The sequence below is a fragment of the Parasteatoda tepidariorum genome, chromosome 12 (assembly GCF_982258835.1).
Source record: "Parasteatoda tepidariorum strain Cologne lab strain chromosome 12, Ptep-v5.0, whole genome shotgun sequence".
Taxonomy (NCBI): Eukaryota; Metazoa; Arthropoda; class Arachnida; order Araneae; family Theridiidae; genus Parasteatoda; species Parasteatoda tepidariorum.
In genome coordinates, this window is record NC_141766.1 from 53481925 (window position 1) to 53501574 (window position 19650).

The 19650-nt window shown below is 27.1% G+C and overlaps 1 protein-coding gene across 4 annotated transcripts in view; it reads left to right on the forward strand.

Moving 5' to 3' along the window:
• The window catches only part of GluClalpha (glycine receptor alpha 1), a 328193-nt gene that overhangs the window by 89016 nt on the left and 219527 nt on the right, over window positions 1–19650 (forward strand). For all 4 annotated transcript variants that reach the window (XM_016064935.4, XM_071188006.2, XM_071188007.2 and 1 more), the window contains exon 2: window positions 6564–6655. The gene's annotated coding sequence lies outside the window, so the exon portion shown is untranslated. The remainder of the gene's footprint in view (window positions 1–6563; window positions 6656–19650) is intronic.

The following is a 19650-nucleotide window of genomic DNA, read 5'->3' on the forward strand; positions in this document are numbered from 1 at the left end:
AAGACGCCATTTCAGCTTCATTTGTTAAAAACAATGCTAGTTAATAACCAAAACTAATCTTTTTTTTAAATGTTAATTAAGGTGTCCACTTGCATATTCGCTTAATAATTTTTATTTGTTTAAACAAAACTTCTTTGTTACAATATAATATTCTAATACCAAAAAATGTACTTAAGTAGCGTGAAAATATCCTTTGTGATGTAACTATTTCAAAAGTACATAGAAATGGTTGCCAACAGGGGTGTACATGTAGATTTATTAAATGCACCTTGTGCGCCCCCTGGGAACCAAATCTAGAACCCGTCACTCGAAATTTTTGCTCTGTTACAATCATACCCTGTTACAATTGACCCTACTCTCCCCTATAGTTAGCATTTCTGTTATGAAATAATATGTATAAGACATTTTGTCACATTTGTTTTGGTTGGAGAGAGGTAAGTTATGTTTGTAAAATAATTGTAAAGAATAACTGAAATTTTGTGAAAAGAATGGTAAAAAATCTACTTGAAAAACTCAATATACTAAAATATTATATAATGATATGCATAAAAATAATTTCATTTGATTTCACGTTAAAGTTCAAGTTCTAAATTAAAAATTCTTTCTAATTTATAACTTGATAATTCATTCAAACCAGGCAAAAAATTATTAATCCATAACATGTTAATTTTCAAAAATACATCGGGAATTTAAACAGTATAAGTTGTACGGACACATAATTTAATAACTCAGTTGATTGAAAAGCTGTAACAAAAACTTTTTAACGTTTTAAATACCTTAAACGTATTTCTCTCGTATTATTGAATTTCAAATGCTCTTAAGAAAGTTGTTCAAGATATTTATAGGGAGAATAGATTGACTTTCATTATTAAATCAATAGGAATTTAAAAAAAATTAAGTGAAATACTTGAAAGTGACTGCCGAAGAACTACTAATGTTTTGTTCTGTTTTTATTACCATATTTTATCCCTACCTCAACTTAATATTATATTCTTTAAATAACAGATTAGTACAAGCCAACTGAAGTTTAACTGTTTAAGAACATAAATAAGCAGACAAAAAATACTTTTGTCAGATATTACTACTGATTTGAGTTCTTATTAATCAGAAAGTAACTGAAATATCTTAATGTCTAATTTTAATTTTTTAATAAGTAAATCACGGCTCTTAAAAATGTTTCATAAATTAATACTCGAGTTACTTGGTTTTGTTGATATTTGTATGATCAAGAAAAAAATTGTAAAGTATCCAATTTGCCAACATATTGTATAAAACTGTATAAATGCTATGTTTAGTTGGTTTATTAATGGAATTGAATGCCGCTATTCTTTGAAGAAAATAATCCTCTTTAATTGAAGTTTGTTTACAGCAATTTTAAAATTTAATATCACAGAAGAGGAGATTACAAATTTGTTTCCATTCCACAGTAAACTTCTACGAAAAATTAAATCCTTTAAGATTTCAAATCATTCTTCTTTGTTGCCTTTTTTTCTTATAGTTGGCAATTTTAAGTATTTTAAAGTCGGCTTCCATTAGCTCCTTACAAAGAGTTTTCTATTCTTTTCACCATTTTTAAGCTGTGTCTGAACTATTTTCTATTCTTGTAGCTCTAAAATGTTCATATATTTCGCCATAAGTTTCTTTACTTATTCATTTTCCTCCATTCTCCGTAAAATAATTCTTTATGATATTTGAATCGCTTTCTGTTAAAGTCTATATGTCCCAATACGAGAGTCCCTTTCATGAAGCTCCATTTCTTTGAAGTATCACTTTTTGCATAAGGATTAATGTTTAAATATTTTAACAAAGCTAAAAATAACACGATTCCTGCAACCATCCTTGTTCTAATTTCGGTTTTAATCTCCTTAGTTTTCGTAAAATTTTGCATACATTAATATAATTTCTAAAAAATAAATACTTTACAAATATATATATATATATATATAAAGAGAGAGAGATAGATATGGAGTTTGATATATAATAATTAATTAAATTGCTCTATATGCTTAAAATCAAGAATTAAATATTTTTTCAAGTTTCTCGCCATTTACCGTCTTGACTAATATGACGTCACGTTATATGATCCTTCCGTGAAATATTAGTTCGTGCGTTTAATTTTATTTTTTTCAGGAGAATTTCCACAAACTTGAAAATATTAAAAGATTTAACAATTGTTTCATAAAGCTGGGAGAAATATTTTTTTTAAATTTCACCTTGCTTTTAGGTTTTTAACTCCACAATTATAAGATCTAAATTACTTAGAAATGTTTCGGGGATGGGAAGGAGGTAGGAACTAATTGGAACATTTTGGTTCCTCCAACTTTTTCTACCATGTTCTAAAACTTTTATGATTGTCGAAAATCTGGTTTACTTTTATGAAATCATTTACTAGCGTAAAGTAATTTGTAAATTTGCTAATTTTTTGCACATTGGCAGAATAGTATTTTTTATTAACAATGAGAATCAATAAACAATTAAAGTTTAATGTACCAAAGAATATAATTGAGCTTCAGATTTTTTATCTATATCAAATTTGCTCATGAGAGATATTTCTTTAAAGCTAGCTACGAATGCATGATTATTTTCTTCCATGTAGTTTCAAAGATAAATTATAATTGTCTATTGAAACAAATTGCGAGAGAGTTAATTTTAAATACGAAGCTGGAAAAGTAATATATTTTGACGTATATATATATATATATATATATATATATATATATATATATACACGCAAATAATAAAATAATATAAAAAGGAAAACTACAAATGGGAAAAAACCTCCAGTCTTCCTTGAGTCATTTATTGGCATAATTTAAAGTGATATTTCTGAACAAAGAATAATTATCCGAAGATAAAAATTATTTTTTATATGTGTCGATATCGCAAAAAAAAATTTTTTTTTGTTGAAAAAGTGCATGAAATAAAAGAAAGCAGTAACCAAACTTACCGGCGTGTAGCAAAATGCGGTTTAGGCTTGAGAAGTAAAATACTAATTAAACAGTTAACAAAATTCACGAAGAGGTAAAATCTTTAAAGTTGTGCTTATAGATTGAATCGAAAAAAATAAAATTAAAAAATAAATTTGGTCGAAATATTTTTTGAGCAAGTTACAAATTAGTGTTGCCATCTATGAGAAGAACTGGTAAAAAAAATATTTATTCGGAAAAATAATTTGATAAATCCCGATTATATATATATATATATATATATATATATATATATATATATATATATATATATATATATATATATATATATATATATATATATATATATATATATATATATATATATATATATATATATATATATATATATATATACTGCACTTAAGAGATTCCAAACCATAAGTGTACGAAACTTTTAAAAGCAAAATAATCTGCTATAATGAATATAATGAAGGAAAATTATTGTGCCAAAAATATATTTTGATGCCATTTATTAAACTGAAGGAATTTAATCGAATGATCTTCCCCACTGGAAACATGCTAGGATGGTATTGATATTAAAGATGATAACATTTATTTAGCTTATTAAGTATGATATTGATCTTAGTATCATTTATTAATTCCTAAAATTTTACATTAAAAAGTTTCCTAAGTACCCTAAATGTTAGGAATACGAGTGAATGTAGAGAGCGAGAGATAGGCTACGGAAACCTCAAGAATTAAACAAATCTGCATTTAAACACGTCTAGTTTCTGCTGCTTGAATAATTCAATGTTTTAATTACAATTGTTCAAATTTCTAGGAATTATGATAAACAGTTATTAGTAGGATACTTCTTTATTTAGACATTTTAAGACATGGATGCTTTCTTGAACAAGCCTTATATATTTGCCTCTAATGTCCTGGCTTCTTTAGAAAATTTACGCATTTGCTATTTGTTTCAATAGAGATTTTGAGTTCTAAAAACATTCATTTAAACAATTGCACAAATTTCTACGAATTATGATAAACAGTTGTTAGTTCGATAATACGTTAGTTAAACATTGTGAGACATAAATGGTTTCTTGCATAAGCATTATGCTTTTACCTCGAGCGCCATGGCTGCTGCAGAAAAATAGACGCATTTGCTCTTTGTTTCAACTGAGAATTCGAAATCTTACAATATTCATCACAGAATTGTACGAATTTCTAGGAATTGTGATAAACAGTTATCAGTTGGATACTTCTTTAGTTAGACATTTTAGGACATGAATGATTTCTTGAACAAGCATTATATTTTTTCATCTAGTGTCCTGGCTTCTTTAGAAAATTTGCGCATTTGCTATTTGTTTCAATAGATATTTCGAGTTCCGAAAACATTCATTAAAACTATTACACAAATTTCCAGGAATTATGATAAACAGTTGTTAGATCGATAATACTTTAGTTAAACATTGTAAGACAAATGATTTCTTGCACAAGCATTATGTTTTTACGTCGAGTGTCATGGCTTCTTCAGAAAAATTGACGCATTTGCTCTTTGTTTCAACTGAGAATTCGAAATCTTATAATATTCATTGAACAATTGTACTAATTTCTAGGAATTATGATTAGCAGTTATTGGTCGGATAATTCTTTAGTTTCACAGTGTAACACAAAGATGGTTCCATGCAGAAGCAGTATGTTTTCTCCTCAAGTGTCCTGACTTCGTTAAAGAAATTTACACATTTGCTCTTCGTTTCAACTGAGCATGTGGATTCTTATAACATTCATTGAACAACTGTACGAACTTATGGGAATTATGATAAACAGTTATCAGTTGAATAATTCTTTAGTTAGACATTGTAACTCATAGATGGTTTCTTGCAAAAGCATGATGTTCTTACCTCAGGTGTTCTGCTTTCTTTAGAAGAATTGACGCATTTGCTCCCTGTTTCAACTGAGAACTTGAATTCCTCTTAAATATAGGAACTTACAAAATAATTGTATTTGAGTTTCCGTGATTTGCTTCTTAAGAACATTTTCTCAGGCCTCAGGAGGACATTCGGAACTCTGTTCAGTATTCATCTTCTTTGATTCATTATATGATAGCTGAAAAACCGATTGATAAAGCAAAAAATGGGTATTTCGTGTTTTTAAAAAGCATCCGATGACCGGTATACTTTGAAATAATGGTGATTTATTTTTACCTTTATTTTGTTTTTTAAACTATAAACTAAACAAAAGAAACTGAAGCAATCCCATTGTACTATTTTAAGTAGCATTAAAAAACTGAAGAAAAGGGCTCGATTTTTCATGTTTATATAAATTTTAAGCGTAATGCGTGACCACAGGATACTAACAGACTTTAAAATTTTCTTCTGTTTACATAAGGTATCTTTTCTTACTGAAAACTTCTTTACCTTCGGCCTACTAATACATTTATACCAATTTGGCAAATACTTGCAAAATGACAGCAATAAATAATCCTTAAATACGTTCTATCTTTATTAAAAATGCTTAAATATGCATTTCGCAATGCATGCACATTGTGAAGACTGGTGTATCATTACGCAAATAAAAAGAAACTTGATTAGAAAATCGTGAGATATATCCTAATATTCTAATCCCGATCTATCGTAATCTCAATTGATTAAAGAGGATTTATGGGCATCACGTATCTGGGATCCGCTTGTCTTTATAGTTAACGAATTTGAAAATCGTACGTGCGTGCTGATAGACTAGACTTTTGGGAATGCATTGTTCAAACTGCACACTAACGAATGTTTTGTTTGATCTAGAAAACTCGATCGAATTTAAACATTTGTATGGGCTTCTTTCTCGTCAAGTTTAATAGGAGACTTGTTTTAGAAATAAAACGGATTTAACATCAAAGGAAGGATTATTTTATATTATATAATCTTAATGGTTTTGAGCAAAACATAATCTTCACTCGTATTGGAATTAAAAAAACTATTACGTTAGTTCTTAAATTGAAACTAAAAAAAGGCAGTTGCACCATCGGGTTATAATAATAGTTTAAAAAATGCACTATTTTTAAAGGTTTTTATTATGTTTTAGTTAAAACTAAAAAATAAAACAGCTGTACGTTGTTATAAATTTATTTAAAAAAAATAATGGTTATTAATAAGAAATAATAATAATAATAGAAAAATTTCTAAATTTGAAGGTTTTTGAAGTTTAATATGGAATTTAATTTCTATTTTATAAAATTATAGCTAAGCAAAGACTAATATGTAATGCTCTTATAATATCTAGAAAAAATATTTGAGTTGTAGGTTTTTATATGGAATTTAATTATTTTGTTGTAAAAATATCAATTGCTAAAACTGAGATAGAGGAAAATCTTATGTAATCTTAGGTTAGTAATATTTTAGGAATAAACCTGCTTAATTTGCAGGATTTTACCTGGAATTTGACTTATTCATTGTAAAAATGTATATAACGCAAACTGAAAAAAATCCACTGTAAAAATTTGATATCATATTAATTTCTTTGATTTGAATGATTTTTTCCAGAATTTTTTTTTTGCATAAATACTTAAAATCTTTTTATGTAAAATGGCTTTGAAAGTTATGCAAATGTAAATCTTCTTAATTTATTTTAGTTTAATCTTTTGTATTTAATTTCTTTTAGTTTTGAAGACGCTACAACAATCCTATATCATCATGATGTCATCCTAAATATCTATTTACCTTCTCACTTGTACATTCATCTGGTCAACAAAGGTAAAAAAAAGTATTAATTTTTATAATAAGTTTTTCAAAAAGATACATTTTGAATAGTGTCCTTAAATTATTAATAGTTTGAAGTTGAATTTAAAGTTTACGGTTTCTATTTCATATATATATATATACAAATACAAAAAAAGCAAACTTAAATTTAGCAATCAAAACAGCATCAATCAATGCATTTAATTGTTAGAGACCGAATTTTAAAAACCTGAATAACCTCTAAAAATGCCCTTAAGATACTAAAACTTCGCGTATACTGTAACAAATATTTAAATCCAAAACATGATTTTTTTTTGTTCTAAATTAACATATAACACATAATTTTACATTAAAATATGCATATTAAAAGAAATTGATATGAGATTTTCATTAAAGCTTCAATTAAATGTTTAATGCAAAAGCAACAAATATTAAAATTAAAGTGGATTATTAAATACTTTTTGATGTTATCAAATGTGAAAAATAATTATCCGGAATTAATCTTTAATATCTGAAATTCTGATAGAAACAGCTATAATCGTTATTAACGCATGCTTGAAAAAATTTATATAACTCAGTAAAAATGTCTGATAGTTATAGAAACGTACTGGTATTTCAAAATATGTCCAGAATCTAAAATAAATAAATAAATAGATTAATAAAAAATAAAAATACCCAAAAATCTCAAATAAAAGTCAAAAATGAATAAATATGATTCAAATCTCAAAAAATACCTCAAAAATGAAATTGTCACCAAATTTCACGCCTTATAAATAATACTTCTCTTTCTAAAAGAAAAATTCTGGTTTCTGTCAATCACAGGTATAATCCAAACTGAAACTCAACTAACATTTGCAAATAAATACTAATAAATTATAATTATTCATTAATTAGTTAAACATAATAAATCAATGCAAATTTATGATACATATATTTTAAACCTAAACTATTCCGTTGTTCCTAATTGAATGCATTGTTTCCTCGACTTTTAGAACATACGCATTGAATTTGGTTTGTTTTTCAGATTTACCATATTTCCTATTAAAGTAGTTCAGATATTCAACTAGGTGAATTATTGTTTTTCGATCAGAAAAATAATTTGATAATCAAGTAATGAAATAGTAAGTTACCATTTTACCGTCAAATAGAGAGTGAGTTAATTTTTATTTTAGTGAGATATTTAATAAAGAAAATCAATTTACTTATTCTAAGAACTAAAATTTATAATATTTGTACATGTAAAAATTTACTTTTTATAAATTTATTGTACTTCACTTTATACATTTTAAAAATAAAATATTTTCTTAAGTATTTCTATAATTACCTTTTAATGATATATCAATCAGATTAAGCAGATAAATGAATTCTAGTAAAGCTAACGTACTCTATGGTAATGACATTTTTGGTGAAAAAATATGGAAAAAAAAATTATTTTTAATGCAGCTAAAATATACTGTATTTGACCTTTTATCTAATAATTTTTCTGTGCATATGATGACGGTTAACCGAAAATATGATTTTCAAGATTATAGTTCTTATAGCCAAGCATTTAATAAAAAATAAAATGTAAATTTAACTGAATGAATTGTTTTTAGGTTTTTCTTATGGTTGCTGTTAGGTTTTGTTGGTTTGCTGTTACGTTGTTGAGTTGGGTTTTGCGTTTATTATTTTTTTTTCATTTCCAATCATATTTCAACAACATGAAGTAATGAAGATAATTTCTTGAAAATTGATGCAAGCTGCTTTTTTATAAATCTTTTAATTTAATACAAAACAGATTTCACAGTAAAATCTAATTACTATTTCAGTCTCATACTTCAATAAACCTATATTATAACCGTGCAAGAGAAAATTTTAAGAACGCTACACATCCAATTTTTTTCTCTCCGAGTTTTCTCCTTAGATTTAAAAAAAAGGGAAGAAAAAAAATTTACTTTTACAAAACACATTATGAGACTTCAATTTTGCATGATTGTTACCTTAATTTCTTTTTATTCCAACATCTTTTTACGATGTAAAACATAGATATTTATTATTCATGTTCAACTTCATATTAATTTTAGTAGCTCTCTAAACTAAACGTAAAGAAGGAAAATATTTTATATCTTTAGTATAACGTCATCGCCTTGCGTCTCATTTTCCCAGAAGCCTTTTTTATTTAAGATGGGTTATTTTCTGTTTTTTTATTATCAACGATCATCTCCCCTGTCTGTCATATTCATAACTTTTATCTTGTCACACATCACTGAGTTTTCCCTTTAGATTTCTGGAAAAAAATGACAGTTTAAAAATTTTCTGTGTTGATGGAAACAGATTTTTTTTTTTGCGTGAAAAATATTTATCAATTGCTTTGCATTTTTATGGAGCTAAAGTATACAAATTGTAAAGAACGATTTTGAAGCTCTTGTCTGCTTAATTTAGCACTGAGTCTATGAATATGAAAATATTTATCAATTGTTTTACATTTTTATGGAGCTAAAATATACAAATTGTAAAGAACGATTTTGAAGCTCTTGTCTGCTTAATTTAGCACTGAGTCTATGAATATGAAAATATATATCAATTGCTTTACATTCTTATGGAGTTAAAATATACAAATTGTAGAGAACGATTTTGAAGCTCTTGTGTGCTTAATTTAGCACTGAGTATATGAATATGAAAATATTTATCAATTGCTTTACATTTTTATAGAGCTAAAATATACAAATTGTAAAGAACGATTTTGAAGCTCTTGTCTGCTGAATTTAGCACTGAATCTATGAATATGAAAATATTTATCAATTGCTTTACATTTTTATGGAGCTAAAATATACAAATTGTAAAGAACAACTTTGAAGATTTTGTCTGCATAATTTAGCACTGAGTCTATGAATATAAAGCAAAACCAAATACGAAATAAATGCATTGTTTTTAAACGAGTATTTTATCACTCTAAATTCTATAATTATTTTTTTAAATTAATTATTTAATGTAGGAATAAATTAAGCTGGTGTTTAATGGGAAACATAATAAAGGTAGGTGTTGAATCTGAAAATAGTTTTATTATGAAGTCTGACTCATAACTCCAAAACAAATAAAAGTCTAATTTGAATACCTAATGCATTCAAAATTGAAACAGCATATACTCATTTTTGAGCAAAATGCGTAGCATCAAAAGCTATGTGAAAGAAGAAATGTGTAAGAGAATCAAGGACCTTCGTGTTCGTAGTAGGATGCTCTAACCATCTTTGTTGTACTCACCAATCAAAAGAGAGCTAGGAAGCTTTATATAGTCTACTTGAAGAGCAATGACGCATCATCACATACTAATTTCCAATTTCAATGTTCCAAAAAATTTGAAAGTGTGTCCCAACAGCAGCATCTGTAGTTTTAATTTCACTTCTACCTTACTTCGCTTTAAAAATCTATAAGTTAAATGAATACATAAAGCTTCTTATCTCTCCCTGGACTGGGTTCCATATCTATAGAGGTTATATCACCCTACTACGACCCTGATTCAAATCCTGCAGACTGCTGTTGAACATCTCGCATGCATATTTCTACCTTCACGTCACTTATGAACCAATGCATTATGCTGTTTCAGTCTTTAATTCATAGGGTTTTAAAGTTTGACTACTATTTGTTTCGGAGCTATTCGAAGCTATTATGATTTCGGAGCTATTACATTTTTGCTCAATTTTGAAAAACCTTTTTTATAGTGTACACTGTTGGAATTTTCATTCGAAAATTATGGTAAAATAATCAGCAGCAGTCTGTTCATCCAATTAACCATAAAGTTTGCGGTAAAGAATATGTTTCACCTTTACGGTTTTGAAACCGTTTGCAACTAGTATAGTTATGAAATCCTGACTACAAAACTATAAGCTTTTTGACCATTTACAGCTACCATGGTTTCTAAACCGTGAAAAAAGAAATTTAACTGGGCATAGGAGCAATGCTTCTCTTTAGATAGTCGGCATTGTAGAGTGCAGAACGCTGGAAATGTGTGTTAAGGGGAATGGAGCTGTCAATGTTGGGATTCGAACCCCCGTTTTATAGGTCACGAGATTGACAGATTAGCTCTCTCGGCTATAATATGTACGCAGTTGCGGGAGACTAAGTTGCTTCATTAGGTGGGCTTAGTTGGTGCATTAAATTCTTGTTATTTAACATCTTTATGTACAAATAGTTAATAAACGATTTTTCTCACTGTTAATAGTTTCATTACCATCTTATTTATGGTTATTTGACTGTTTTGTTTAAATATGGTGATATAACAATTAAATAGATGGTTATTTAGCCATTTTTTCCAGAAATTTCTAACAATGTATATGACGGACTTTGATCACTAATTGTAAAATTTTACTAAAACTTATTTTACGTAATGTTTTATAACCTAAGCGTAGTTCACTTGCTTAGTTTGAGTAGCATTGCATGCATGATAAAAAAACAAAACAGAATACCACATAAATCGCTTTTAAATACTTAAATACCATAACTTTTCCTAATGTCTTTAGACTATAAATAACACACTCATGGTTACTATTTCAAAACTCTTTGCATGAAAGATTAGTCTTCTGCTTCATGCACGTGTAATTATAAAAATCCTAAGTGTTTTTTTCGCTACATAGTACATGTCTCCTATGTATGGAAGCAAATAGCCTTTCTAACACAAAAAAAGGTTCATGGCTAATATTTGTTTGTTTATAAGTAGGAAAGGAGATTTAAATGCTTAAAAATATCTCGAAATTTTATAAACTTACTTTTAAAACTTCAGTTTTTATGTACTTAGAAGAGAATGAGATAAAAATTGCATTAGTTATATATTATGTAAGTTGTGGTAATTATTATTTTTAGGCTCTCTCAGTTATGTTTCCGTATACACTTCACGTTCAACTAATATTTTTCCTTCAGTACTTTTACCATTCGATTTGATCTGAAAAGTCAAGCTTTGTGCCCTTTTCTGTATTTGGTGGAGCCTGAGGGGAAAATGTCGATACCCAATATCTAAAGGATCAAAGCTTGGGATGAACTGTAGAAAGGTTTGGAACAAAGTAAACGATAGAAAATGACTTTGTGCGGAAATCCTGTATTTTTTGTTCATTGTTCTATCTTCTTTTTCTTGATGTAATAGATCTGGACGTTAGAGAAGAAATTCTTTCCATTATAGAGTTCTAGACATAACAAAGAAAACCCACTACTTGAACATTCTTAAAGAACAAAAATGTAGGTGTTTGTATTGGTAATCCATACGTGATCTGTCATTACGTTTTGAAAGAAGATTTTCACTTTTTCGGATTCTTCTCTAACATCACAAAAGAATCGAGCTTGTTTACCTTAGCCATGCTTTATTTCTCTGATTTTGCAATGAAAATTGTTTCCTCCTTTACTTAAAGCATACCTGACGAATTTCCTTCCATTAACTATAGTTTTATTTTGTTAGGGTATTGGTAAACATAAACGTTTCTTTCTGAATTTAAATGTAATTAAAATATAACAAACATAATAACAAAATATAATTCTGAATTGAAGGTAATATTAATATCAATGTACTTTTTTTTGTTTAGTATTTTTTGTATTTGAACGGATTAAAGCACTACCTTTAAATTTCAGAAACTTTTTCTATCTGTCCAAAACATAAAATGATTTTTGTTTGTACCCAGGTACAATATCCTGAATTCCAAAGGTATAATTTGGTGTTATACCTGGGGATACTTTGCAAGGGTGCAAAAAATAATTGTGTACACCCTTAAAGAATTGCACATTTTTAATTTTAAAGTGTTTGTAGATCCTTTAAATAATAAGCAATAAGATATTACTTACATTTCTACTATAATCTTTAACCCAATTAAAAATCAAAATATTTGATTTTAAACTGTTATATAGTACAAAGCCTTCCCATATAGTGTTTGATTAAAATATATAATTTTGGCAACAAGAATCAAACTATACAGTATTAAACTATTCAATAGGTAATTTTTCCATTCATATGGTAACGGTTTACCTGAAATCCTGGTTTTAAAAATTATAGTTCTTATTACCAGACACTTAAAACTGAAAAGAAAATTTAACCAAATAAGTGATTTTTATGCTCAAAGATATCGCGATTAAATTGTCGAATTTTATCACATATTATAAAACAATGGCTTATTGTTAATTTCATTAAAATATCAATACCAAAGCAGCTCGATAAAAATTATTTTGGAGTACCCATGGAACCAGAAACAAGGTAAATTTCGCCATTTTTTGGTAGCTTTTACCATACTTTGACCCTACTTTTGCGAAGATATACAAAACCATATTCTTATAATACGATATTTATATTACTACAAACATGCATCTGAGGTATTAATGTCCAATTCTTTTCTTAATATGGTTTTGCCCAATTTCAGTGCTTGTTCAAGTATATTTTTTAAAACGTGCTTCTTCACTTTGAAAAATTTTAAACAAATATAAGTCAGGTTCAGACATGTTTTTGTCGAACATTTTAACCTTCGGCTCAACAGCACTGGTTTAAATGTTGCTCTTCTGGAATTCTTGTATTTGATGCTTTATTCGTAAATTTATTTATACAATATTTAGTATTTTGATATGAATTCTTATCGCTCATTACAGTTATGTAAATCACGTCAGTAATCTAAACTGGTTCTCTTAGTTTAATAAATTAGCAATGTGGGTCTTCAGTTTCACATAATTGCTTCAATATTCATCATCTCGAAATTCTCTGCTGCATTTCTTAGGAGACAAAAAAACGTAAACATTTAATATGAAATCTTATAATTTATGCCTAACTAAATTTTTCTGTGACCCTGTTTGAATGTTTATTCATCATTTACTGTCTAGACAGTGAATTTAATGTAATAGAGGAAAGAAATGCGATGCTGTTTTTTCTTTTTTTAAAAATGAACGAGTTGAATTTAAAATTTTCTAGATCACATTAAAATTCCATTGAAGTCTACCCATTTTCTTCATTAGAAAATTTTAGGTATAAAGACATAAACGTTTAAATGTTTGATCCTCAAAAATAAAATAGGAATATATGGGACATTTCAAAAACTCTAAATAGTAATTATTTTCAAATTATTAATTAGAAGAACACACTTATATATATATATATAACGCACATAGGTATATCGCACATTATAAAGAGTAATTTTTATCTTAGGATAATTATTCTTTATTCAGAAATATCGCATTCATTTGAAGGATGTGTCCTGATGAAAACCTTTAGGTTCTTCATCAGGACACATCCTTTAAATAAATGCAATATTTCCGAATAAAGAATAATTATCCTAAGATAAAAATTACTCTTTATAATGTGCGGTATACCTAAAAACTATAAACGCACTTGAAAATGAGTATGAAGAGAATAGAAAGCTGAAAGCAAACTAACAGGTGAGCAGCAAAAAAAAAATGTTTTAGAAATAGATATGCCAATTTAACAGCTAACAAAATTTCGCGAAAAAAAATTTATAAAAAACAATGCTTATAGCTAAAATTGTGCAAAATAATTAAAAAAATATATTTCGCTGAAAAAATATGAAGCAAATAACATACGGTGCTGCCATATAAGGGAATATTCTAGTTCCAAAAATTATTTTGAAAATTTATTTAACAAAACCCTTAATAGGAAGAAAATTTAATAAATAATATGAAATAAATAATTAAATATTTTTTTTAATTAATTAATTTTTTTTTTACATTTTAAAATAAAATAAAAAAAAGCATTCGAATTAGGTAATCGTTGCAGTTTAAATTACAAATTTAAATAATGAATAAACCATTTAATTTTCATTCCATCTTTCATAGGGTGACTGTTTATAAATCAGAGACTGCATGCATTGATAGAATGCCGTTTATAGACTTTATCCATCATTTATACATCCTTTCATAATTTTAAAGTCTACACGTATTACGTGCATTCATCGGAGGTAGCTGTTCATAAACTAGAGCCCATTCCATTCGTTCAAAAAAATTAGCATTAAACATTTAAAATAAACTGTTAATTAAAATTAGATAATTAAATTTACTTGAAATAGGCTACAATTTATTTAGAAGTTCACTTTAAAAATTTAACTAATCCAATATAAATGGTCATACATCCAAACTATTCCGACCAGTGACTTTTGGAATAGTTTGGCATAGCTAATGTCTCAAAAATAAATCAGAGCTAATTCTAAAAACAGAAAAATTAAAGAATAAAAAATCAACGTTCTAAGACGTTTAAAATATTTTTAAATTGAAATTGAAGAAATAAACTAGGAAAACATCTATTAATTAAATCTGTTTTAAATTTATCATGTTCTTTTAAAAACTCTTTTGATTTTGAATTATTTCTGTAAAACCTATAAATCTGATTGATAATAACATTGGAAAAAACCTTATTTGCCTAAGTTAGAATTAAAATCAATGCCCTTTTTAATTAATATATATCAGTTTAGATAGATAAAATAATATCTTAAAAACATAGATTGATTCAAGAATTTTTCTGCCAGAGTTTCTTGACTTCCAGAAATTTTTGCCTGTTTATGGTTTAATGTATCATATTTTTTGAGCAAAGGATTGATTTAATATGTTTTTTTTTTATCGTTTAATAAAAACAAATCAAAGCTATGTAAAAAACTCCTAATAAACTTATTAAATAGCGGTTTCCAGTTTACCTCGATGATTCGTTATTGTATTTTTAAATGTATTCCATAAGATAAATGCAATGATACGGAAACAACAAAACGAATTTGTAAGCCATATTCTAAGAAAACTCTTAATAATACTTGTTGTGTTGAGAGAACAAAGTGATTTATCGAGAAAACTATTGAAAGACAACGCATTCCTAAAAGAAGGGACGAAATACCAATCATTTTCATTCGAGGACATCCCTTAATTCCCTGAGGCTATCTTTTCCTTCAACTATCTCAGAATATTCCTTCAGGTGGTGATTAGTCAATATATTTTTTTTATTTATTTTAAGACCAAAAACTGTTATTTATTTTCTCCAATGAAACGCGATATTTAGTATTTGAAGATATCTTTAGAAGGAAATTCTGCAAAAGAAAAGTTGGTTTACAGTTTATGACTGCTTCATACAAGAATAGTTTTTTGAATATTTTCTCATAAGAACATAGCATTTAGTTAATTATTTCAATTTTGCACCTAATTATTTATTTAATTGTAATTCCTTTCCAACCACATATACATTTATAATTAAATAAATTTTTAGTGTTTTTTCAAATAAAAACTTTGCAATTTCGAAAAATTTTGATTTTACAAAATGACGAAGCATGATTTTAAGTTTGACTCTTCGAACAATTAGTGTTGTGTATATTTTACAAACAATTTTTGATATTTATATATTTATATATTTATATATTTATATATTTATATATTTATATATTTATATATTTATATATTTATATATTTATATATTTATATATTTATATATTTATAAATATTTTATATATATACATATTTATTTGTAAATTTGTACAAACAATTTATAGTTTTAAGTTTTAAATTTCATTCCAATAATTATTTTATTTCGTGTAATTTAAAGCTATGTAATCTATTAATTTAAAGAAGATTGAAACCAATAAAAAAACATTTCTTTTAATTTAGAATCCTTTTTTTGTTAACGAAAATTATCGAGTTTAAATTACCGAGTATCCATGATTATATTTTTTCATCCTGTAATAATTTCGTAAAAATTTTACGTTTCGTAACCCCTTTAAAAACATCTTTAAGCCATTGACAGATTTAAATAATACCTTTATAATTAAAATAAAATTCTTTCAGATTAGTTTCTGAAACTAAAAGAACAACATTAATCTTAAAAAATAACATGCAAAAACATAGTTGAATTGAGGCTTTCTGTAGTAGCATAATTGCAAGTTTGGAGATTATTTTCTCTATCTAACGCGACGTTCATTGTTTTCGAAACACGCGGTATTTTTTTGCGCCATTAATTACTACTTGGGATTAAAAATAAATGTCACTTTTCCTCCGACATAAACAGGTGCTTCATCCTTAATAACTTAGGATCCTAAATGCTATGTCGTGATGCATAACTCCTAGAAATTAATGAAAGTCCACAGTTAATGAATGCTTAGTTTAGAAATAATCATTCCTATATTAACGTCCTAAAAACATAATTCATTCAGCAAAAGATGAAATATAAAGTTAGAATTGATTGTATGGTTATTTGCGCAAATTTGACACAGGTTTTTAACGAATGTTTCAGAATAGAATGAATTATTCATTAACGTTCTCAGAAAAAAAATGAGATAATAAATTGTTTTATGGTACAATGGAGCTTCTATTGTCCTCCTTACAATTATTACTTCAAGAAGAAACATCATTCTATTAACAATAAGTTCTTATTTTAAACTACACGATTACGGAGAAACCGTTTTAAATGTTAAATGAGTAATAATGAATAATAATTTTCACTGATTTTTTAACCTTTTTAGTAATTAGGAAAAAAAATGTCTCTTTTTTTCTCCACAAAAACAAATAAAACTCATGTTCTTCAAGACAAAAAAAAAATATTTTCGTAATTATTATTTCATTATTTTTATGCAAAAATATGTCATGCCAAATTGTCTCCTTTCTAATAAATAATTTCTTAGTATCTATATTAGACACATTTTCGAAACAATGAAGAATAATAAATTTTTATACAGTTTTTTTATATATATATGCATAAATTTGATTCTGTGCATTTACATTTTTTATAAAATATTTCAATCAGTGTTTTTCAGCTTTATAGTATTCGCAATCCGAATTTCAATTACAACTTTAATCGTGTCCTACACTTTTATATCCTAATTTTCACTAAAAGAAGCATTCTGTAATCGTGATATCAATTTATATGTATTTTGATTTATTTGTATTTTGAAAGCTACCAATCAATCTAGATAAAAAGACTATAAAAATTAGTGTTGTACTGAAATCTATCAACATAATAAAATAGATTAGTATATAAAATTCTCTCATTTTTTATCTTGACTCTTTAACTCTTTAATTCAGCAAGAACATAATGCACATATCAAATTTACTTCTCAATATTCAAAATAAATTAATGTATAGATTAAGAAATTAGATATAAATTGCCTTATTAAGCCATATTTTGTGAAAGAATAACTTTGCAAAACAGAAATAAGGAAGTTACTAGCAAGTATATACAGCGTTTTGAATTTCCTATTGATAAGTTAAAATACATTGTGAAGTACTGATACAGTTTTACTTATAAGTTCATTATAACAGTGTAAGCGTGTATTCTAATTTGTAATATGTGTGGTAGAATTTTCACTCTGATATCACGCCAATATAAGAAACAGCAGTCTCTTCATCCGAATAACAGTCAGTTCAGCCAAATAACCGTCGCCAAGATTTTCGGTTAGGAACATTTCTTTGCTTTTACGAGTTTGAAATTATTTACAACTAGTATGGTTGAAAAACAGTGAATTTTAAACTATGCGCTTTTATAAGCATTTACAAATAGTATGGTTTCAAAACCGTAAAAATAAAAAAATAACTGGACATTGGACTGAAGTTGCGTAATGCTTTTCCTTAGATAACAGACATTGGATTTATGCTGTGGTTAAGTTGTGTTTCGTCAAGTGAACCGTAGAATGTGGCTGAATTAGTTTATCTAGTGGTGCTTCTAGAGTAAGATAAGGGAAATACTAGAATTATTTCGGTTAAGCAGCACTGTGGTGCTGCTATTTAAGCGTGGATGAGAGTTTTGCGTTCCAATAGTCCAGGGCCAATAATTGCGGAGGCATTTGAGACTTCACGTGTTAAAATAATGGAATTCATATCGTGGTTTCAACTCTAGGATTCAAAGCCCTGTTCAGTCGGCCATGAGTTTGACACATTAGCCCTCCCGGCTAAAGTATGTACTCAGCTGCAAGGATCTAAATAGCTTTCTAATTTGTTCACCATTTACTTATTGCTAAAAGATTATAGGTAGGCATGCAGTGATGGAGGTTTAAAATATGAATTTACAATCCTCATACAGAGTGTTTCTAAGCATTATTCTTTAAGTGAAGTCATTACATTTCAATCTCCAATTATTCTTCAAACTGGAGATCAACCACTATAGAGTGAGAATAAAAATATACGAAAATTTATTTTCCGATGAAATTAAAGAATGCACTCATAAAACCCTTTTCTACCGACTTTTACCACTTTTCAGTTCCAACAAGCAAATTATCTGAATAAATTAGTTTGAATTCCATTTTTTTCTGTGACTGACTTTGATATTGTTACGTTATTTATTTTTATTACCAATTCGCTAATTTTAATGCTTTAATGCTTACATTTTGACAAAAAAATTTTAAATTTATAGTATAAGCAGTAATTACCGAACACCTTTCACGCAAATGTTTCAAAGATTCGTATTTAACAAAAAATCATTGAATAACTACTTGAATTCGTCTTGACAGTTTTACCTTGCAAAGAACTTGAAACTATAAATTCAAACTTGATTTCAGTGGTCTACGCTTTATGGTAGTATAAGCTCGTGTTGATTTACATCTATCATTATTATAAATATAAGTGCATAATCAATAAAAATTTATTATTAGTACTTTAGATTCGTAAACATGCTTTTTCCCTATAGAAAATGTAATTTGAAAATTGATTTTAACAGTGTACATCCTATTAAAGTTTAAATTTAGATTGATTATACATATATTATTATTGTATATTTGTGCGTAAACTTTTATTTGCATATCCATGCAATCATATATTAAGAAATAAAGCTTTTCTATCATTTGATGGAGGTGAGAAACAAAGTTATGACGTAGTAATCATCATCAAATTGCTTCTGAAACGACGGGACGATTTGTGCTTAGTCATAAATGGCTTCGTTTCATGTCTTCCCATTTACAAATATATTCTTAAAAATTTATGCAAATATCTTTCTCCCGAGTTTAAAAGGCTATTAAATTTACGTATTGTAACTCAATGATCTGCATCGAGAAATCAACTAAGCGGACAACTTCTTTCAAGGGGACAGGTAAAAATTAGAT